Source organism: Eumetopias jubatus, unplaced genomic scaffold, assembly GCF_037043125.1.
Source record: "Eumetopias jubatus isolate StellerSeaLion01/CBP00866 unplaced genomic scaffold, mEumJub1_p1.0 scaffold_9, whole genome shotgun sequence".
Classification (NCBI taxonomy): Eukaryota; Metazoa; Chordata; class Mammalia; order Carnivora; family Otariidae; genus Eumetopias; species Eumetopias jubatus.
In genome coordinates, this window is record NW_028274815.1 from 71285447 (window position 1) to 71301442 (window position 15996).

The window sequence follows — 15996 nt, forward strand, 5'->3', positions numbered from 1 at the left end:
ATATTAATTAGATCATAGGTTATATTTCCAAAAGATGGCTGCAAAAACATGCTCCACCTCACTTGCTTTTCTTCTACGCAATCTTGTCACATCTCATTACGAGGTGGTGTCCATTCCTCCACCCCATCGAACCAGACTGGACTCTGTGTCTGCTTTGACCCCTGAAGTATCAAGGAGGTGACCAGTGCCAATTCTAGAGATAGTCCTTGACTGGCCTGGGAGCATCCCCTTCTTGCCTCTGGGAGGCAGCCACCAGGTAAAAAGTTCAACTATTCAGAGAGCATCAAGTGAGAAGTACAAGCCAGGTGAAGAAGCCCTGGAGGATGAGAGGTCACACGGGGAGAGGGGGAGAGGGGGAGGGGGAAAGGAGGGAGGGAGGGAGGGAGGGAGGGAGGGAGGGAGAGAGAGAGAGAGGAGGGGGGCAGGCCAAAGAGCACCAACGTGCCCATGTAGAAAGCAACTATCTTGGAGGAGATTCTCAATTGTAGGAATCAACCATCCAGTCAAATCCTTCCTGAGTTCTTAACCCACAAAATTTTGAATGACATAATTGATTTTCATTTTAAGCCTCTAGGTTTTAGAGTAGCTTGTAATGCAGGACTAGATAATCAAAATAAGTATCCATCTCATGTAAACCTGAAGTTCTTCTATGGACTAACAATAAAGAGTAGACTTGGTGATTTTCTTTTGAATTTAAATTTGTATTTTCCAGTGACAAAATAAATATGGATAATGTAATTGCATATATTAAATATGAGTTACATGTTAAAAAATACATATGTAATTTTTAATGAAGTTTTTTTTTAATAAATATTTGTATTCCACCAGTATCTATCCATTATTTCCACATTTTCTTTCCTACTTGGTGCTTAGTAGGTGTTAAGAATTCTGCTGGGCAGTGAAGAATAAAAGGGCTGAGGAACCATCCTTAACCTTGAGTGAGACAGTTTATTAGAAAAGAAACACATCAATGGATTATTTCACATCAGTATCAGCAGAGTCATTTAGGAAGACTTCACAGAGGTAACTTTTAAGCTGGATCTTTAAAAATGAGTAGGTCAGGAAGACTTGGAAATGGTATATGATAAAGAGAACAACATAACGGCACTCCGAGCAAAGAAGGCAGCATATTCAAAAGCAAGAAGAAATGACGGTGTAGTGGGCTGGAGGTGATTCTAGGGATGAGTGATCAATGGGCAGAAAGGTACAATAAGGCTTAGCATGATTAGGGCCATATCATGAAGGACTTCGGATACCAGGGTAAGAAATCTAGACTCAAACCAGCAAGTGGTAAGGAACCACAGAAATATCTTGAGTAGAGACATATTCTAAGCACTCTCATATTGAAGAATTCCAGTAGAGGAATACACAAGAATATACAATGTGAGCATGAACTCAGGCATCCTGGTTCTCCTCCCCCGCCCAGAAACTCAGGACTAACCCACAATAGATAAAATCACATACCAATGGGAATCACTTCCTTTACTCATTTATGACAATCGAGGGAGGGCAGCTACTTCTTACCATCACTGTTGACCTATGAGTGTCACATAGTAACAGGAAACAGATTTTTCAAGAATAAAAGAAAGGAAACAGTTAACCAAGTTCACAGCAACTCAGAGTGGGGAAATTTTGCACTGGGGATATATATTTCTAACACTAGGATATTACACTTTATCCTTACATCTAGGACCATATTTCTATCACAGTTTACAAAGCAGAAAACATAAATCACTAGCAGAGATATAACTTTCTGAGGTGCACTTAGGGTTTTTTTTCCTCCCTTATACCACAGGATTTAGCTTCAGAATTTACACTTCCCTAACATTTAGAGAATAAGTTTTAGCAAAGACAGGGGTCAAGATGTTTGGTTTTTTTGGAGCTAATCTTATTACTTCAATGGAGCATCCAAGCAAAGAAAAAAGTAACCAGACCAGATTGCCTGTGGCTAAATACTGTAACACAAATGGACATCATAGCCCAAGGAATTTTGCTGCTAGAAACAAAGAGGCAGGGAAGAATCTTAACTTCCTCTTTGCATACAAACCTCAGGGGAGTAACACAGGAAAATAAAATTCTCCTTGGTGGTGTATAATGCTTTATTATGATGACCCCGTCTCCAGGGCTATTTAAAATTCTGAACTCAGATTCCCTGAGTTCTGATTCCCTTCTCATCAAAATCGCTATCCCAATCTTAACCGCACTTCCCTGAGGGCAGAAAACATCAACTCACCATATTTATAGCCGGTGCATAATTACTATATGCAATATTTATCCGGCTATTCATCTGTTTGCGTGTCTTCTGTCTAGCTAGTGAAACTGTCAATAGACAAGTTTCTCAGCATCTTGTACAGGAGTCCATAATTCACGGGATATTTTACCCACTTGGTCTGCTTGGCTTGCTCTTCAGGTTTCTTAAAAGGGTGATGTACCTTTACTAGCCTTTGTTGCAAGTTTCTCTTGCTCTTTAGTGAGGTTTAGACCCCCCTCCCCCATTAGATCTTTATTTCTAATTATTATCATCATTAATGTACACCAAATCCCAAGTATCTTTTCAATTATTCTGTTACCTCACTTACTCAGAGCCCCTTACCTCATACAATCACAGTGCAATTTCAAGCTATTGGAATTGATGAATGGGGTGAGAATTTTAGTATCCTTTAAAACATACCATTAAATTGTATGTATTTCAGCACTCTAAACCGTAAGAGTACCATGCCCATACTTCCTAGAGATTCTCACCTCTGTCTGTATGGTGAGGAACCAGACAAGATTTCTCTAGATTCCACCCATCTTCCACACTGAGCCAAGTAAAACATCTAGTTGGTGAGAACAACTTTAAGTGGTTCAGCATGGCCCTTAGCTTCTTCTTAGCTCCTCCGTTCTGGCACCTCTTGGTATTGGTAAGATCCCAACTAAGCATTAGAGCAAGTATTTGGCCCAAAACTGGGAAACTGGTATGACTGCTAAAGCTAACATTGTGACCTCATTACCATACCAGAATATGAACCATTTTCATCAACTTTATCTTCCAAAGCATTTGACCACAGAACATTTTGACTTCCTAGATTGATACTGGCTCAGAACTAATCCATAGCAATAAGAGGGCCTGTGGTTTCTAGGGCTGTTTGGCCGTGTCCAAAGTATGACTTTCCATCTACCACTATTTGAGCTTTAACTTTTTCTTCCCCAGCAGAAAAGACCTATGGGATTAGCGAAACAGCCTTCGTTTTGACATTCAAATTTTCCTTCTTCTATTACAAATTTTCCAAGGAAGAAGTTTTGACTTTCATTTTTCCCCCCACTGTACCTAGCAGAATGCTGGAAAAATGGTAGATGGACAATCCCTGATTTTTTTTGTTAGTCAATCTTAAAATATTTACCATTAGAATTTTTTGATTTATTTTTCTCCTTCAACATACTCTTGAATTCTATCCCTCTATCTCTATGCCTCTCCATGTACCTCCATTCCTATCTTTTCTTCTACTGTTACTCCTTTTCCTCTTTTCTTTCTTTTTTTCTTTTAAGATTTTATTTACTTATTTGTCAGAGAGAGCGAGCCAGCGCACACAATCAGGGAGAGCAGAAGGCAGAGGGAGAGGCAGGCTTCCCCGCTGAGCAAGGAGCCCGATGAGGAACTCGATCCCAGGACCCCGGGATCATGACCTGAGCCGAAGGCAGACGCTTAACCAACTGAGCCACCCAGGCATCCCGTCGTCTTTTATTTCTTAAGAATCTCAGCCTTCTTTACATTCCCCCATCTAAATTAAACCTGAGCAATAGGGCGTGGTGTCTAAGCGTCATGGTTATTAAAGGTAGGGGGTGGAAATGGAATAGGAGGTGCACTTATCTGAATGGAGGAGACCCTTTCTTTCGAGCAAGCCAGTCCTTTGGGTCCCAACTCTCCTGCTCTGCCTCCTCTGTTGTGGATGCCTTGGCAATGGTCCCCTGCCATGCAGAGATTGCCTCCAACTCTTGGCATCCATCTGTTGAAGCCCTCAGCGACCACCTCTTCCCTGATCCATCTACTTCATTATCAGTGAAAAGGACAAAACTCCAGCTCTTTCTTCCCTGCAGTTTGCCATCGTTTTAGGAGCCATAGGTGTCCTAGCTGTCCCAAGGAGATTGAGTACTAAGAGCTGGGGGTCGGCCGGATGCCAACTAATGACCCACAGGTTCTTTGGAAAATGCCCACTTCTCCTTAGATTGGTCACAACTTCCATTATATTATAGAAAAAGGTAGGGATTGGCAAGCCTTCACCTTCCTCCTATCACTCACATCCAGGGAAAAAGAAGTCCAGTGTTCTTTAAATTATGATTGTAAACTTGATTTGCTAAATGGTAAGTAGACAGGTGGAAGATGGGCAGTCCAGAGCACTCTCGCTATTTACAGCCCATGTCAGAGCTTTATTTATTACTACTGCCTCTTCTCAGAGCCACTTAAATAACCTATAAATTGCCAATGGTGTCCATGGAAACAAATTGGCAAAATGGACAGTGCATTTGAAAAAAAAAAGAGGGAGAGAACACAAAGGACATAAAGGAACTTGTCAGAAAATAAAACCAGTTTCCTTTATAAAATCACACCCATGTCACTTGTCGTTATACTTACGATTTCAAAAGACAAAAATCAGGACCAATTTTCCCTCCAGCACATACATCACACTATCTTCAAGCAAGTTGGGCAAGGCCGGCCAAGAGGAAATAGAGCAGGAACTACAGGCAAACCCCCAAGATCTGTGCCTTTTGTCCTGACTGCCTCCTCTTTCAATGTTCTCTGCCCATCCCCCATGTCCCTACCTCTTTTAGGTTCTCTCTTACTCCCACTCTGGCATTCAGTGTCCACATTCTCCCCAAAGAGAAGTTTCTTGATTACCTACTTTTAAGTAAAACTTAAATGACTGACCATTGTTCAGGGATGTTGAGAAGGGATGCCCTAACAAAGAACGAAACTCAACCCTTTGAGCTTGAGGTTTTATTCTGGCAACCTTTGATTCTGTTAGCAATCACACTAATATATAAAGGATTTAATGTACCTTCTCTCCTAATATTCCTGTAATTTTAGAAATCTTTAGAGGCCAATACTTTTTAAAAATCATTCAAACAGCACTATGCCATGAGTGCTTTACACCCAAATGTATGCTAAGCCCAAAGGAGATACCAAGAAAAGAGACTTGCTATAAAACCAGTTGAGGAGAGAGGAGGGAAATTCATTCATGCATCCCTTACAATATGTCTTTATTGAGCTCCTTCATGTCATGCAAGAGCAAGTGGCTGGATGATAGAAGAGTGGCAGTATATAAAAAATAAATATAAATAAGAGCTATTCTTATCGTAGGGGGAAAACATATATAATTATAGTAATAACAGCAAAAATTTATTGAGCATTTTTCACATGCCGGACGCTGCTCTAAGTGCTTTGCAGTATAAACTCATTTCATACCCACAACAACCTGTGCCTCTCCTCAGACCCACTTAAACAAGCTGTAAATTTTCAGCCGTTTCTATGGGAACAAATTGGCAAAGTGGACAGTACACTTAAAAAAAAAATAAAGAGATGCAGAGAACAAAAAAGATCTTGTCAAAAATAAAACCAGTTTCATTTCTAGAATCGCATACAATTCATAGTCAATGCAGTTATGTTTGCCAAGATAGAAACCGGACCAATTTTCCCTCCAACATACATATCCATCTCTTCTCCAGGGAAAGTAGACAAAGCTGGTCAAGGGGAAGGAGGGTAGAACTGCAGGCAAATCACAAACTGAAAATTTCATCTTTGGGTGTCCCTTGCCTCTACATCCCCTGCACCTCCCTCCTTTTTTTCTGAGCTCTCACTTACACTCTAGCAGATTAGTTTTATTACTCCCATTTTAGAAATGAGGAAACTGGGACACATAGATTAAAGAACTGGCCCAAGGTGACACAGCTGGGAAATGGCAAAGCTGCAATTTGACTCATGGGGCCTGGCACCAGAGTCCATACTTGCAACCACTCAGGTAACTCCCCCCCTAAAAAAAAAAACACTAGCACCCCATGCCACAGGAGCATAGACATAAGAGCAACTTCTTTTGCCTGTGCAGTTAAAAAGGATAGTAGAGAATAAGTGCCTTTTAAGTTGAGTCTTACAAGGTGGGTAGAAGTTCACCAAAAAGGAGGGGACACTTTACAGAGCACCAACAACTTGTGCATCATAAAGTAGCATGACACGTTAGACAAATGCCAGGTGTTCCAGTGTGAGTGCATCTCTACTTATGCATGTTTGGAGGCAGGGGTACTGTGACAAGTGGTAAAGCTGGGAAATTTAGCAGTGGTAAGCCTGCAAAAGAACGTTTACTATAATACCCCTCTCACATTTGTTTAGATTTAAGTAAACCCTTTAAGATTCAGCTTAAGTATAGTTTCTTTGAGAAAGTCTTCACTGTTTCCAAGAGTTCCTTAGGAACTCTGTCATGGAGTACTCCAGGCATTCCTGTATATTAACAGCATATGGTGCTGCAATTGTTAGTTTACTCGTCTCTCTCCCTTACTGCGCTGTGCTGTCCTTGAAGACAGAACATGAATTTTTATGCTGAATACCTACAGTTCCTTGAACAATGCCTGCCACATAATGGATGCTCAATAAAACCCATAACCTCTTTTCTGCTCAAGGACCTCATCTGGGCAAGTAGTCCATCTTTCTTCTGCATTATCATTTTCCTTTCATTCAATTATTATCAACCTAGAAATGGGCCCTTGTTTCTTCCTTATTAAAAAAAATATGTTTTGACCCCCATGTCTCTGCCTAGCTACTACCCTATTTTATCTTGTTTATTTTCACACAAAATGTCTTAAGAGTTTTCAGTTCTTGCCCTCTTGACTTCCTCTCTTCCATTGTCCCTTTGACTCACTTCAAACAGGCTTATATCCCTACCACCCCCTCCACCAAAACTGCTCTTGCCACAATTACTAATAATCTTCATCTTGCCTGATTCAAAAGTCATTTCTCTGTCGTCACCTTGCTTGACTAATTTCTCCTCCTTGAAACACTCTTTTCTCTTCCCTTCCACGACACCACATTCTCCAGAGTGCCCTGAGATTTAGTCCCGGTCTCCACTGCCTTATTTCTCTATAAACTCCAAAACTGAATTCATGGTTCCCCCCTTCAAAACTGTTCCTTCCATGTTCTTCTCCATCTTAGTGCCCCATCAGCTGTCCAGTTAATCAGTCTAAAAACCAAGATGCTATTCTTCACGCCTTCCTTTTAAAGGGAAGAAGACTCAGTCTTAACACACACATTCCATTAATGAGTCTCATTAGCTCTACCTCCAAATTATAACTGGAATCCACCCACTTACCTCTATTTCCCTGGCCATCATTCTGGTGCATACCACCACCCTCTGCCACAGAGACTATGGCAAATTCCTCCTATCTCCCTGTTTCCATTCTGAACTCTTCAAATTCACTTGCCATATAGCAAGCAGAGTGGTTACTTCTTTCTCATTTTTTAGACCTTTTTGTCTTGAAATAAAACACACATACTGAAAGTACATAAAATGTAAATGTTTAGCTCAATGAATTTTAAGGCAAATATCCACGGAACCACTCAAGTTCAAGGTCTAGGCTCTTACTAGCACACAAATGTTGAAAAAGCTCTTTCTAAACCCTATCTCCTTCCCTCCTACAAATACATGTACAGTAATAAATTACTTTTATTTACACTTTTACCATTTAATTATGTATCTGTCAACTAAAACAGAATTACGCAATATGCATTCTTTTTAGTTCTGGCTTCTTTCATTTAAGATTATATTTGTGAAAATCATGAATATTATTGTCTATAGCTATAGTTAATTATTATTGCTGTACTATCACATAGTAGTGTACTATGTGATTATGTCATAAATTATCTATTCTATTGTTAATAGAAATTTAAGCATTTCCAATTTTGGATCATTGCAAACAATACTACTCTGAACATTCCATTCCGAACATGTCTATTAGTAGACATACACACACACATTTTTCCTGGATACATATCTAGCAGTGGACTTGTTGTGATATAGATTATGTGTCTTTTCAAACTGAACAGACTTTTTTTCCAAACTGATTATTCCAAATTGCAAGAATAGCACAACAAACACTTGTCTCTTCACCTAGATTCACTAATTATAACTACTTTACCGTATACGTTGCACTCTCCCTCACAGTAATAGTATATGTTTATATATTATTTGTCATTTATCATTGGCCGTTTTAAAGAAGCACTTTGAATTAATTACAAACATCACGATTCCTTAACCCTATATACTTCAGCACATATCTTAAGAGAACAACATTTTCTGAAATATCACATTGTCGTACATATTATCAAATTCAGGAAATTTAACATAAATAAGATACAATTAATTCAGTGCTTCTCAAACTTTAGTGTGCATACAAATCATGTGGATGTCTTGTTAAAATGTGAATCTAATCCATTAGGTCTGGGACGGTGCCTATGATTATGCATTTTTAATAAGCTCACAGATGAGGCTAATGCCTTAGATCATACTTTGTTAAATATCTACTGTACACATTCAAATATTTCTGATGGTGTCAATAATATCCTTCAGAGCATTAATCTTTTCTAATGCAGAAACAATCCAAGATTAAATGTTGCATTTAGTTGTCATGATCACCTTCATTTTCAAAGGACATTTTACTGGGCTAAAACTGAGATTGCCAATTATTTTCTTTCACACACTGAATAGACTGTTTCATTACCTTTTACTAATTTTTTTTAAGTAGGCTCCATGCTGAATGCAGAGCCCAACGCAGAACTTGAACTCACAACCCTGAGATTGAAACCTGAGCCAAGATCAAGTCAGATGCTCAACCAACTGAACTACCCAGGGACTCCTGCCCTTTTTTAACTTCTAAAAGTTATGCTTTTGAGAAATCAGCTTTTAATTTCAATACACTCTTTTCTCATCTTCCATTTATTTTCAAGGTGATTTTTTTTTCTGTGATTTTACTGTCATTTGTTTAGGTATTGATTAGTTTTAACTTATTTTGCTATAGTTTTATTGGATTTCTTGAATCCATGATTCATCAGTTTTAGAAAACTGTTAGCCATTAACACTTCAAATGTGATTGCCCTATTCTCCTCTCTCCGTGGTAAGGATATATTAGATTTTGCTGTGTCATCTGTCTCTTGCCCATTCCCCTACATCTGTTCTTTTGTTTCTCCATGCTTTTGTATAGATACATAATTTTCTCATCTATGTTTAATATGGTATTTAACAAATCCAATGAGTTTGTAATTTTGTTTAATGTTTTTGTAGTCTGAGAATTTATATTGGTTCCTTTCCTATTGTCTCACTTTTGGGTTTTTTTTTATTATTTATTTATTTGACAGCTAGAGAGCACAGCAGGGGAAGCAGCAGGCAGTGGCAGAGGGAGAAGCAGGCTCCCCACTGAGCAGGGAGCCCCATGTGGGCCTCGATCCCAGTACCCTGGGATCACGACCTGAGCCGAAGGCAGACGTTTAATGACTGAGCCACCTAGGCGCCCCAAGAATTTCTCTTTTTTTTAAGATTTTATTTATTTATTTGAGAGAGAGATACAGCGAGAGAGGGAACACAAGCAGGGGGAGTGGGAGAGGGAGAAGTAGGCTTCCCGCTGAGCAGGGAGCCCGATGCGGGGCTCGATCCCAGGACCCTGGGACCATGACTTGAGCTGAATGCAGACACTTAACGACTGAGCCACCCAGGGGCCCTACCATGTCACTTTTTAGAATGTCATGTTTTCTACCAACATTTTGTATCTTGTTTTCTGTCTCTGTGAAGAAAATTTTAATGTTTAATTTACAGTATCTAGAGTCTTTGGGAGCCTGTTTTCTATTTTTGATGTTTCTACTATTTCTCATTTACTTTTTTTTTAATCTGCATACATCTGGTTCTTTGTTTCTGTGCCAGACAGAAACAAATATTTTTTAAAAATATTTTTAAAAAATATTTATGGAATTAATTGGGGCCTAGAATGATGTTCATTTCCTTCACAGGGTACTTTATTTCGTTTCACCCAGGTGCCTGTGGGAACTACAATCAGGAATTATATTAATAAAATTATAGGACTTGAAAATTCCCAAGTCACTGAGGGGACTCAAAGTTCTGCAGTGATCGCAATAGCTGGTTTGCAAGTTTGTCCTTTTACCAAGGGTGCAACTCTTTAGGATTTTCAGGGAAACTCCTCTACTTCAGATCTGTTCCGCTGGCCCTTCTAAGCTGCCAAAATGGCTGCTCCTCTTCTGAGATGTTCCTTCCGATTGGCAAATGCCTCTTGGGCAAAAGTGGTCCCCACATGCTAGGATCTCCAAGATGCTATTGTAATAATTCCTCATGGATTTATTAGTTCTCCAAGGCCTTCTAGCAGATTAAAACACAAAAATTGGTTTATGTTTTGTCCTCGGTGGTATAGTTCGTCTCAACTACCTAGTCTACCAGTTCCAAAGGTTGGATTCTAAGTAATATTTTTCAAATATACATAATGGAATTTAAATATGAAGCATGCAACAATAGATATTAAATATGAAAGTGAAAAAACAAAGAGGCAGATTTTTCAACGTAGGTTTCAGAGGGCCAGTTAGGCAACTGGCCCACAAAAAGACAAAAATATTTTGACAGGAATGTAATGTGGATTTTCTCAAGCCCAGAGAAAGGATTTAGGAGAAATAGTCTGAAAGTTTGAGAAACATTCTCTGCAGTTGGAAAACATGGAAGAATAATGCTGACTCTATGTAAAAGAAACCAAAGATGAGAGGCCAGCTAAAGCATCTTATAGTGGCAGAGAAAAATGCTTTATCTGGGGATTAACCACTCTCAGTGATGCTCAAAGACACATGAATGCTAGAGACCAGATATGGAACCTATGGTAAAAATATGAGCTTAGGATCATATTTAAAATGATCCTGCATCAAAAGGGTTGCTTTCAGGGCCAGTGAAATTCCAACAGAAGGTCTATGTGATGTGGACAGCCAGAAATCCAGAAGTTGAGGGGCATAAGAAACAGCAAGTCAAAGAAGAGTAATTACCAAATGGACAGGGAGTCTCTGAAGAACCCACAAAGGCCATAGGAGAGTCACTTCAGTATCTTTCAGGCATCAGGAAGGCAAAACTGTCTTCTAATAATATTAGCCAAATAAGAACTCTCTGTTCTATGACCCCTCTTCTTTCATGTGCTATAATCCTGGAAAGGTCAGTAAGAGCATCTAGCAAGTAGGAGAACAGGTGAGCAAGCCAGAAGGATGCATCTGATTGCATTCTGCTCCCTGAAGATAGGATAAGTCTTTCCTTTCAATGAAGGTTAAAGTCTTGCTTAATATATCGGAATGGACATCCAGCTTTCTTTATTGAGTTTATATTTGTGGCTTAAGGAAACCACAGGGCTTTCTGTTACCTATAAGTCCCTGGAAAATTCACAGGGGAGAGGGAGAAAAATTTTCAGTGAACGAATTTTAAAGGGCCAATGCGACATAAAAATAAGTGGAGTTTTTAAGGAGATCCCACTTTTCGAAGAAAAAAAATGACATCAGAGTTTTAGTAGGCTGACTGCAGAAGGGGAAAGTATAGTATAGACAGAAAAGAGACTGAAGTCAAGAAGGGCAGCAAAGCCCCATTACAATCACCCTACAGGAGACAGCGAGAGAATGGGGAAGCTTTTCAGGTTCTGGGGCACCTGGACGCAAGAGGTATTTCTGTATAGCCCCAGAACTATGGGGGTATAAAAAGAGAATGAATAAATAAATAAATAAATAAATAAATAAATAAATAAATAAATAAATAAAAGAGCCAAACCCTCTATTTCACCTCTAGTTGATTTTAGTATTGCCTTCAACTAATTGTTAACTTTGCTAATCGTCCCTTACCACATCTGTAAAATGGGAAAAATAATACTTGAGAAATGTGATAAAATATATAATGACATATGATTCACCATAAGTTAGTGAATGAAAATGAGTTACCTAAAAGAATGAATAAATGAATGCCCAGCTCTGGTGTTAAAAGCATAAGAGAAGAGATAAGCTCTGCATCTCAAAAGCACAAACCAGATGCTACATTAGAGCTGAACCTCCCCATGTAAACATTTGTGTGTGTGTTTTCTTTTAATAATCAAAGTCATGTTTAAATATTAAATAGATGGTTTACAGAATCTACCTAGATTGGCACAAACCAGTTGGGGTAAATGATACTACTTGCTATTCAGTTTAGTGTTTACCAGCAAGCATGCAGTCAGAGCCCTCTGCTAAGTGCTGCTGGCAAATCATCCCGTGATGGCTGAGCTGAAAGGAATACCAAGGCAGTGTCAGCTGCTGGCTTTCATGAGATTCTCTTTGAGTCAAATATTAAAATAAGGCCACCTGATAGAGTCATCTTGGATTCCTGCAGGAAGGGACTGAAGGTGCTGGCCGCAAAATGAGGTGCAGGTGGGATAGCATAATAAGTTCTGCAACTTACAATGTGAATATGAAAAATCAGAACGTGAACCTCATTGGAAAGGATCTATAGGCTATTTATCTACTCAAAGTGACCTTGTAATCTATCAGTCATTAAAGTGATAGCAAAGAACATGAATGCCACCCTGTGGCTACCAGCAGAAATTAGACTTAATATAACATAATTTTACATAATTAGAGGGTAATGGGAACGTGATTAAAGGAAAGCATGCAGATGCCAGAGAAAAGAGGAAGAGCCAGGATAAACAGTTATCACTACTAATATATGAATATATGGCTCAAGGAACCATTACCCAAAATATTAAGGAAAAACCTCCCCAGTCTCTCTAAATAATGTAAGCAAAAATCAATCAATAAATAAATTCTGATTATAGACATACAAAGCATTAGACAAAGATACAAATAAATTACTAGTAATAGAGAAAAGACCAGAGAAGGAAAGGTACGTCTTCTGGCATCCTTATCACTCAAGCATACTAAGACTACATGAGATCCTCACATATACACAAAGATGGTTACTCCTTCATGTCCACGTGCACCTTCCTACACACAAATGTGCATATTCCAATTCACAGACACATACATATATCCATTTTCTCTTCTGTGAGTTTTTCCTGCATTTGACTACTGCAAAGACAATTGCTAATTTCATTCATTTATTTACCAGATTTTCACAGAGCCAGAAATCGTCTTAAGTTCTGGGGCTGCAACGGTACAGGTCCCTGCCCTCACTGAGCTTACATTCTATGTGGACCAACCGACAAAAAACAAACAAGTAAACACATGTGAGGTGGTAAACAGTTCCAAGGAGAAAAATTAAACAATGTAAATGGAATAGTGAGCGTTGGAGGATAAAGGGCAGGGGGCGGGGAAGAAAGCTTCTTCAAGACATTTAAAAGACTGAAGGATGTAATGAGGGAGGAAGTCATGTGTCTGAGGCAAGGAAACCCTCCAGCAAAGGAGAGTACAGTGCAAATGCTCTGAGGTCAAGTTTGCTTAGTGTGTTTGTGGAACAATGAGGAGGTCAGTGTGCGTAGAGCAAACGGAGGAGGAGTGTTTGGGGATGAGGGAGGGGAAGTTATAACAATGGGAGGACAGCTGGGCACACAGGGCTTTTGGGACAATTTTGAGCACTTTGGCTTTTACTCAAAATTAGAGTTTTCTGACATGCTATGACTTCTATTTTTAAAGCATCAGTCTGAATTCAGTGTGGAAAAGGAATTACAGGAGCAAAAGCCAGTAGCTATTTGAATAGTCCAGCAGATGATAGTTGTGACTTGGTCCAAGAGAGTAACAAAGGATGTGGTGATGGTCAGATTTTGCGCAGACCATAAATATAGAATCAAAATCATTTACAACTGGATTCAATATAGGTATGCAAAAAAAAGAGAAGAGTTGAAGGTTTTGGCCTGAATCATCATCAGAAGTAGTTATTCACTGATTTGAAAAAGACTGAGGGAAGCATGTTTAGGTGAGGAAATCGGGGAGCTCTGCTCAGGACATGGTAGCCTGGGGCATTTTTTAGCTATCTAAATGCAGGTGTTGGACTGCCAGATTTAGCAGGTAAAACACAGGCACCCAGTTAAATCTGAATTTCAGGAAAAATAAAACTTTTAATACAGTATGTCCTAAATATTGTATTTACTTATGCTAAAATGTTATTGTTTATCTGAAATTCCGATTCAACTGGGTGTCCTGCATCTTATCTGGCAATGCTGGTCAAAAAAGGCATTTGAGATTCAAGTATGGAATTCAGGGAAGAATTCTGGATGGGGATATAAATTTAGAAATCATCATTTATAGAGATGGTATTTAAAAACTGAGACTAAACGACATTACCTAGGAATGAGCATGCCTAGAACAGAGATTAAACAAGAATATGTTTTGGGCCACATTCATAAGTAAATAGCACAATGTAGTTATCGGGCTTTAAAACATCTAAGACTTCATTAGGCTTTGAACATAGGCCACAGAATTATCCACATCTGAACCTCTCAAAAGCACAGAGGCCAGTGACAAAGCTGCATTTCTCTCAATGGGTCTCTAATAACACTTTTCCCCATACATTATCCCTTCTATCACATCATGAGCTTCTGTAAAAGGCAGTGACAAATAGGCATACTTCTCAGTGTCAAGATTTGAAGGGAAGAATCTTACACACTCCATCCTCGGTCACCATAGTAACAAAGGTTCTGAAATTATTTAATTTACTTTCAAATTCCATATCCAAGGTGAGCAAAACCAATGTAAGAGAAGAAATATTAGGCCAGTGAAGGCCAGGGGGAATATTTAAGTTTTAATGCCAGTGTTTTGAACTTTAAGACAAAGAGCATGAAGGTTTGGGTAGATGTCCATTTTCTTTAACTTAAAAATACTTCAGGTTTCTAAATGGAAGAACAGAGGGTCACCTGGAAATTAATGAGCAGTCAATCTGGAATAAATGCAGCAGACTAGCTGATAATACGGCTTTGGGAACACGAAGCTCCATCCCTGTATACAGAGGCCAAGGGTGCATGGCTGTCTCACCAGTCTTACACACTCTTACTCTCGTTCTTCCTAGAGAAGTCACTTCAGTGTCCAGCTGGATGCATCCTCTTACCCTTGCATAAGCTCTTCAGAGCGACAGAACACAGAGTTCATAGAAGAACCTGCCTTTGCTGCTGGACAAATCACAGTTTGCGTTTTCATTCTGCTCTTCCTGATTGCATAATCTGAGGCTTGTTAATCAACCTCTTAAACTTTAGATTTCTCCATCTGCAAAATGGGGGTACTGATAATACCTGGCATACAAGAATTTTGTATGGATGAAATGAGGTAAGCATGTTGATCTTCTAGCAGAGAACCTGCCACATGAAGAATGCTCAATAAATGTTCAATATCATTTTTATAATCATTAATGCTGTACAGGCAGGAAACTCTCATATCTGAGTGAAAAACAGCACAATAGTACTGAAAGCATAACAAAATGGCAAGGAAAAAAAAAAAAAAAAAAACAAGGAAGTATCACCCGAGGCCTCTACGTCTCATTCATTGTCTCCTGAGCTGCCTGCTTTGTAATATGCGGTGCATTCCACCTTAATGGAATGACTGATGGTGGTAAACCACTGCTGCCCCCCTGGGCCTCGGCCACGGCTTCAAGAATACCCCACTATTCTTCACATGGCTTCACTAAACATAGTCCCTGGGCATTGTAATACTAACATGAATTTGGAAAACTAATTTATAGAAAGAAATACAATTAATGGGGAAAAAACATATATAAACCTTAAATAGGGAGATTTCAAGTCACCATTAAAGCCCTCACCAAATTCTGCTTTCACCATGAGAAGACAACATAACACTTGGGGGTAAAGTAGGACTTGGAGGCAAAGGCTCTTTACTCCCCAGAGTTTAGGCTTCCCTACTCTCAGTGGGTATCTTCTCAACAGTCAGAAGCTCCTCTCTAAAACAAAGGGATTGCTTAGAGAGAAGGTTTGGGGACTTCCCCCTACCCTTTCTGGCCCTGCTACCTGGCCTGAGCCCCA